The sequence below is a fragment of the Vigna umbellata genome, chromosome 1 (assembly GCF_029865625.1).
Source record: "Vigna umbellata cultivar VRB3 chromosome 1, Vumbellata_1.0, whole genome shotgun sequence".
Classification (NCBI taxonomy): domain Eukaryota; kingdom Viridiplantae; phylum Streptophyta; class Magnoliopsida; order Fabales; family Fabaceae; genus Vigna; species Vigna umbellata.
Genome location: NC_142165.1, coordinates 36,184,310 through 36,192,089, shown reverse-complemented (window position 1 = coordinate 36,192,089; position 7,780 = coordinate 36,184,310). Strand labels below are relative to the sequence as shown.

The 7,780-nt window shown below is 36.9% G+C and overlaps 1 pseudogene; it reads left to right on the top strand.

The window, feature by feature from the left end:
* Window positions 1-5,659: 5,659 nt before the first annotated feature.
* On the top strand, window positions 5,660-7,470 carry LOC148205252 (glyceraldehyde-3-phosphate dehydrogenase GAPC1, cytosolic pseudogene; annotated as a pseudogene).
* Window positions 7,471-7,780: the final 310 nt, after the last annotated feature.

The window sequence follows — 7,780 nt, the reverse complement described above, 5'->3', positions numbered from 1 at the left end:
TGAGAACAGGTAAGCAAGTAGAAGGCCCTGAAGGAGCCCAAGAGGATGAAGATAAAGAGAAAGAAGGAGCGCAAATTGATGATAATAGAGGATCAAGTGAACCATCACCTGAGACTACCACTGATAAATCCAGGTTAGTACCCTCTAACTCTTCTTCTAAAACTTCTTCTTCTTCTTATTCTCCACCTCCTCCATATCCAAATCGGTTGAAGCCGAGAAACAAAAAATTGGAGGAATTAGACCAAGAGATTTTAAATATTTTCAAAAAGGTGGAGATCAATATTCCTTTGCAAGATGTTGTTAAGCAAATTCCTAAGTATGCCAAGTTTTTGAAAGAAATTTGCACAAATATAAGGTGTTTTAGGGATAATGAGGTTGTGAATTTGGGAAGAAATGTGTCAAGTTTGATTAAGAAGCATATTGAAATACCACGAAAATGCAAGGACCTAGGTATGTTTTCTGTTCCATGTGTTATTGGAAATTCAAAGTTTGACAATGCCATGCTAGATTTAGGGGCTTCCATAAATGTAATGCCTTTATCAGTGTTTACTTCTCTATCTTTGGGACCTCTTAAGACTACTGGTGTGGTCATTCAACTGGCCAACCGTAGCACAGTTAACCCTGCAGGTGTGCTTGAGGACGTCCTTGTCCGAGTAGACAAGTTAATTTTTCCTGCAGATTTCTATATCTTGGACATGAAGGATGATGAAGGAATCAATCCAACAACTATTATCTTGGGAAGACCTTTCATGATGACAGCACGAACCAAGATAGATGTGCATGCAGGATCATCGACAATGGAGATAGGAGACGAGAAGGTGCGGTTCAACGTGTTGGAAGTTGGGAAACACCAGATTAAAGATCATTCTTTGTTTTGTATTGATTTATCAAGTGATGTTGTAAACAATTTTTCTTTTTCAAATATGTCGTGCCTAATTTTGGACGAAAAAGGAAACTGTAAAGGAGGTAATATTGGGGACGCGGTATTAATAGATGATACCTCTGTGGCGTCCGAGTGTGATGTTGAGGTGGCTGAGATTACCTTAGGCAGTAAAAGTTTGCCATCTATGGTGCAGCCACCCATTTTGGAGTTGAAACCTTTGCCGTCCCATTTGAAATATGCTTATCTTGAGAGGGATGGGAAACTCCATGTTATTATATCTGCATTGCTTACTGATAAGCAGGAAAAACAACTATTACAGGTTATCAGAGACCAGAAGAGAGCAATAGGCTGGACTTTAGCAGATATTCCTGGTATTAGCCCTTCTTTTTGCATGCATAGAATACTTTTGGAGGAGGATGCTAAACCAGTGAGACAACCTCAAGGAAGATTGAATCCTCAACTGATAGGGGTTGTAAAGAAAAAGGACCCCAAGTTGCTACAAACAGGTCTTATATATTTAAATTCTGACAGCACTTGGGTGGGCCCTATACATGTGGTTCCCGAGAAATATGGAATCACAATGGTCGAGAACGAGAAGGACAAGTTGACTCCTATTCAAGACAGAAGTGGGTCACATAATGTAGTAGTTGACCATCTTAGTAGGATTGAAAAGGGAAAAGATAACATTCCTATCCAGGATGACTTTTCCAATGAAGTCCTACTAGCATTCCTTCCACCATGAAGGAGGTAAGTTCCCTCATACTTTTTCTTTGCATTTTATATATAAGGCATACATTGAGGACAATGCATAATTTAAGGGTGGGGGTGTGGGGAAACAATTAATTTTGTTCCCTATTTTGTTTGTCTATTTTGTTTGTTTTTAATAATTATTTGCATTGGATTTGAGAGTTTGAATCAGTAACTGGAATGATCATGAATTCAAAAAAAAAAATGAGTCATGTTGATATGAGTGGATTGCTTTTATGATTTGCTGATTGAGTTGACTTGAGAATTTCCTGATTAAATCTTTTCTGAAAGAAATTTGAACCATGTGAGTTTTGAACTTAATGTTAAGGATGGACCACTGATGGACAAATTTATGAACACCAAAAATATGATGTCACAAACTTGTTTTTCAATCGGCAAGTATGACCGAATCGTTCAAGTAATAAACATGGTAAGCCCAAGTATCGTTCTTCCCAAAGGACTCACGGCCTAGTTTAGTTGTGTGATTTATTGATTAGCTAAGACTTAAAGACGAAATATTTGGATTTTATATGCAAAAGATGAAAATTAAATATGTATGCATGAAGTTTTGATCAATGGCAAAAGCAAAAGATAAACACTTTCAATGAAATATATGTATGAATATGTTGTTGGGGGTCAATTTCATCTTATCCACTCTCATATATTTTAGGAATTCAACATTCAAATCATCATTGTTAATTCCACTCTCTAAAGTACCTTTCAAGAAGGCTTCTCACTAATCACGAGTTCATACAATTCCTAGCATTCCTAATTATTAGTTCATAAGTGCAGGAGCTTAACGACAACCAATGTGATATTGGGAGAAATTACCCGGATCTAGACTTCCCCGTACGCGCCCGTATCGACAAAACCAATAATCATGCATCGAATGAGCTAAACAATGCAAGCATTACGCAAAGAGGAAACACCCTAACTAATGATGAAAGAAAGCATAGATCTTAAATAAAAGATGTAAAAACAAATTCCATATATGAGAGCTTCAAAAGATTACATTGATTCCCCAACAAACATACAGAGTTTAGTTCACCATATTCATGGTGAACCTAGACGAACAGCAATGAAAGAATGAATGATAAAACCCGAAAAAGGTGAAGAGGAAGCCTCAGCATCCAAGATCCTCCTTCAAAGGGGTGGAAGAGAGAGTGTTTGCTTCGTTCCAGCCAAAGATACCTAACCCTAGGAAACCCTAAAGCTTATATATTATTCGTAAATTACAGAAAATTAGGTCCAAGCCCATAAAAGTGCCGCTCAGCGGTAAGTGCGTGAGTCGTTTCTTCCCCTCAGTGGCCATTTTGCCCCTCAGCAGACCTCCCGTAAGCTCCTGAGTGCCGCTCAGCGGTAAACTGCCGCTGAGCGGTGACTTCGGCTTCTCCTTTTGCACTTTTTAATGTCTTTTCTAATTTCATCTCTCTCCTTCTTCACTTCTTTCACTAAATTCACCTTAAAACCTACACAAAAACACTGAAATCAAGCATAAACCTGTCCAGCTCTCTTATTTATGAAAATATGAAGAAAAGCATGATTTCAAGCTAGTTTCTAAGTGTAAAGGTTGCTTTTAGTGTAAATTTTAATCATGAAAATAACAGTTTTTCAACTGTTATCAACCACCATGTGCCATACCTATTTTTTTTTGTGTGATTTGCCCATGTTTTGTTGATACTCTAATAGTTAGCTTTATTCTATGTTGTGCAACTGAGGTGAATATGCATGATTTGATATGATTGAGGCATTTCTTGTTTTAGCTACTTGGCCAAATAAACTTGTCCTAACATTAATCCATTGGAACCCTCTTTGAGCCTTAAGCCTATTTTTCTTGTTTCCAGTCATTGTCAAATAATAAAAAAAAAGAAGAAAAATCATATGTTCCTTACTTTAGGAAAGAAGGAGTAATGGATTCTGTTAGAAGTAAAGTGAGGAATAAGTGTGTAGGTGAGTACCTCACCCACAAAATAACAATTAAAAAAGCAAAAAGGAAGATGAAAAGTTGGAGTTTTCAAAAGAAAAAAAAAAGAAAAAGAAAAAGAAAAAAAATCTTCCTTAAAAGAGCAAGAAATAGAGTTATTTTTGAAATCAAGTGTCATTACTCTTTCTATATCAATTTCAAAAGCTCAGAAATTTCAAGAAAATTTCCTACCTTTGCCATGGCCTCCATACAACCTTTAAAAAGCCCTCATGATCAATAATTGCATGTTTTCTGAAGTATGTGAATGATAGAGTCTTGTTAATATCAAGGGTGTCTACTTACATGGGTATTTTGAGTGTAAACACAAGCCAAAAACACTTGAGAGAGTTGGAGAGGAATAAATACATATTGACTTGAGTGTTATCTTTCATATTTTATTTTTTTGGGAATTCAAAAAAGGTCAACTTATGTGTGAAGAATAGAGTGATTTCATTTACATGTCCATGACAAAGTAATGTCTAGATGATTGATCTATGTCTAGTGTTACTCATTCTTTTGATCCAAATGCAAATATGGAATAAAATGACTCAGAACAAAGTCTTGGAATTAATCAATTTTTCCTAGGAGTGCAAAAGGATAAGTGTGGGGGTGTGATAAGTACATATTTATGCCCACATTTATGCTTTAAAATTCAAATTTTTGATGGGATAATTGTGCTTAAATGGTTGATTTTAAGTGAATTTGTGATGATTGGAATTGTTGGGTTTTGGGAAATAAAGAGACGTAAAAAGTGAGTTTTAGTGCATAAATTATTCTTGGATGTTCTAATGTTTACTTGTGCAGCTGAGAATATAAGTTTTATTGGTCCAAATGGCAATTCAAGGCCCAAAATCATATTTTATTTGGAAAATTCAGAAGGGGCTAAAGTGCAGATAGAGGAAATTTCAGGGTATTTGTGCAATTTTGGAAAGTCAAAAAATCTAAAAGATAAAATTCAGTTGTTGAATTTAATTGGGGAATATCAACAGAAAATATCTTCCAAATAATTTTATCATTATCTAAATCTTTTAGTTATTTGGAAGATATAGGATATAAGATAATTAAGTTAATATCTATCAAATATTCTTTACAAGTGATTTAATCTAATGAATATTTGAAAGATATAATATATCAACAAAAAATATCTTATCAACAAACTATTTAGAGTCCAAGCCCAATCAAGCCTATATAAAGAGACCCAAGGGAGGCAGAAAGGGGGACTTCACTTGATTGATTCATTCTCTCATACTCCTCTCACTTTTCTTTCATCTTGTATTTGTCAACACCCAATTTCGTCTGGATTGACTAAATAATGAGTCTCTTTTTATTTTGCCTTATTTTATTTTCTTTTATTTTTATTTTTATTTTTTATTTTTTTATTATTTTATTTCTTTATTATATTTTATTATTTTATCCTTTTTGTCTTTCTTGGTTATTCTATTTTATTTTACTATTATTAAGTTATTTTACTTCATTTTATCTTCTTATTTTAATTTTATTTTACTATATATTATTTCGTTTTATATTATTATATTAGTTTATTTCACTGTATTTTTATTTAGTCTTTTCTGAAAAAAAAAAAAGAAAAGGAAAACTTATAAAAATTAGCAAAGAAAAATTAACAAAAGAGGTTTTACTTGACCGTTTGCGTTTCCAATCCTTGATTTTTATTTTATTTATTTTTTATTTTTTATTTTATTTTTATTTATTTTTTATTTGTTTTATTTTTTTTTGGTTCAAATCTTTTCCTATCAACCATTTTGGGAAGCAAATATTTGGTTTGGTAATTTTCAATGGTAAAAAGCAAAGTTAGTTGCCGTAAAAGAGAGTTGTGACCGTAAAGGAAAAGGCATGTTGCTTGGTATTGCAGGAGGCAACGGAGTGTCAGCTAGCAGCCCCTGATTTTGGCCTCTTCACGTAAGGCACCAACATCATTCACCTCTGACCAAAAGCATCCACTACACCTATCATCTAAAAAAAAAAGAACAACGTGGATTCCCCATTAACAATTCAGAGTCACCACTTCCTTCAGAAAAAAGATGAAACCAAATCAAAACAGAGAAAAATCCACTCACTCCCATGCCCCATCGCTCCTTCCTTTTTACCTTACTGATGCCCTCTTCTCCGGTTTTTCTTCTTCTGCTCCATAACGCCTTCATCACCACCAAACCACTCTCTAATCGCTTTCTATCTCCCTTCAAATCTCATTCAAACTCAAACACTCTCACGGCATCGGACAAGAAAATTAGGATCGGTGTCAACGGATTCGGAAGGACTGGTCGTTTGGTGGCCAAGGTTGCCCTTCAAAGGAAGGAAGTTGAACTCGTTGCAATGAACGATCCTTTCGTCACCACTGATTACATGTCATATATGTTCAAGTATGACACTGTTCATGGCCAATGGAAGCATTTTGATGTCAAGGTGGAGGACTCTAAGACCCTTCTCTTTGGTGAGAAGCTCGTGACAGTTTTTTTTGGTATCAAGAACCCCGAGGACATTCCATGGGGTGAGGCTGATGCTGACTACGTTGTCGAGTCAACTGGGGTATTCACTGACAAGGACAAGGCTGCTGCTCACTTAAAGGGTGGTGCCAAGAAGGTTGTGATTTCTGCCCCAAGCAAAGATGCACCCATGTTTTGTTGTCGGAGTTATCGAGAAAGAATACAAACCAGAGCTTGACATGGTTTCCAACGCTAGCTGCACCACCAATTGCCTTGCTCCCCTCGCTAAGGTCATCAATGACCGATTCAAAATCGTTGAGGGTCTCATGACCACTGTTCACGCCATCACAGCGACTCAGAAGACTGTTGATGGTCCATCAAGCAAGGATTGGAGGGGTGGAAGAGTTTTTTTTTTCAATATTATTCCCAGCAGCACTGGAGCTGCCAAAGCTATAGGAAAATTTCTTCCAGCGCTGAATGACAAACTGATACAAGAAGGCCTAGCACCATTGGACCTATCACAAGAGGGATGATCAAGAAGCTATAAGATGAGTACTCTCCCAAAGACCAAACCCTCTTTGCTATCTTTGGATGGAAGATTGGAGACCTAGAAGATGCTTTTAAGATGCCAAAGCATGGAGAAGGGTAAAAGTGGACTTTGACACATGGGGGGGTGTGCATAGTAGCCTAAGGGGTAGTATTAGCTTATTTTAATTCCACTTATACGCTTATGTAATAAGCCACGTGAATAACATGGCTTCTAGAAAGCTATCACATTTTGCACATGTGGGTAAGGTGGCACTTGATCCGTATTTTGTGGATCTACTTACCTCACATGTATGGCATTGCATGGACTTGAGATTTAGCTATATAATCTCCTAAGATAAGCATGTATTTCACTTTTGGAAATATATAGAAGATGAATTCTGCACTTTGCAAATTTCTCTCATCCGAAAGTCATATCTACTTGCTTGCTCTTCCATTGCTATCTTCTTCCATTATGGAAGCCGCTTGAGATAGTCTACCATTCCCTCAAGCAAACTTCCATTCCACCTCCCCATAATCACTTCAATCCGCTGCATACAGTTCACTTAGTCCAGCCAAAACAGAGAGCCTTCTCTGCTACAACTTCTCCAGCACTGCACCAAGCTTTCTTGACTGTTTCATGGATTATTCAATTGCAGCAGAGCTGGTTGCTTCCTCTAGTCTCACGGATCTGCTCCTATGCATCCTCCTTGATGCATCACAAACTCACTGGAATGTCCTTCCGAGTCCCTACTGTTGATGTTTCAGTTGTTGACCTCACTGTCAAGATACAGAAGGCAGCAACCTATGAGCAAATAAGGGCTGCTATCAAGGAGGCAGCAGCTGCCGTGGATGGAGAAGGAGAGGCAACGGAAACCCCTGTCTTCGAGTCGCGCCAAATCGGAATGTGACGAGGGAGATCATTCTCCCTGATGTTATTTTCAGAGTAGACGATGGAGTGGTTCAATGGGGAAGAAAGCATGTCTCTAGTGGTTTTAGCGGTCGGCGTCGTTCACGACGGTGAAGACACGTCGTGGAACATGAGGGTTTCTCCATCGCGCGGGTGATAACAGTTGAAAAACTGTTATTTTCATGCTTAAAGTTGATACTAAAAGCAACCTTTAGACTTAGAAACTAGCTTGAAATCATGCCTTTTGTTTATATTTTCAGAAATAAGAGAGCTGGATAGGTTTATGCTTGATTTAAGTGTTCTTGTGCAGG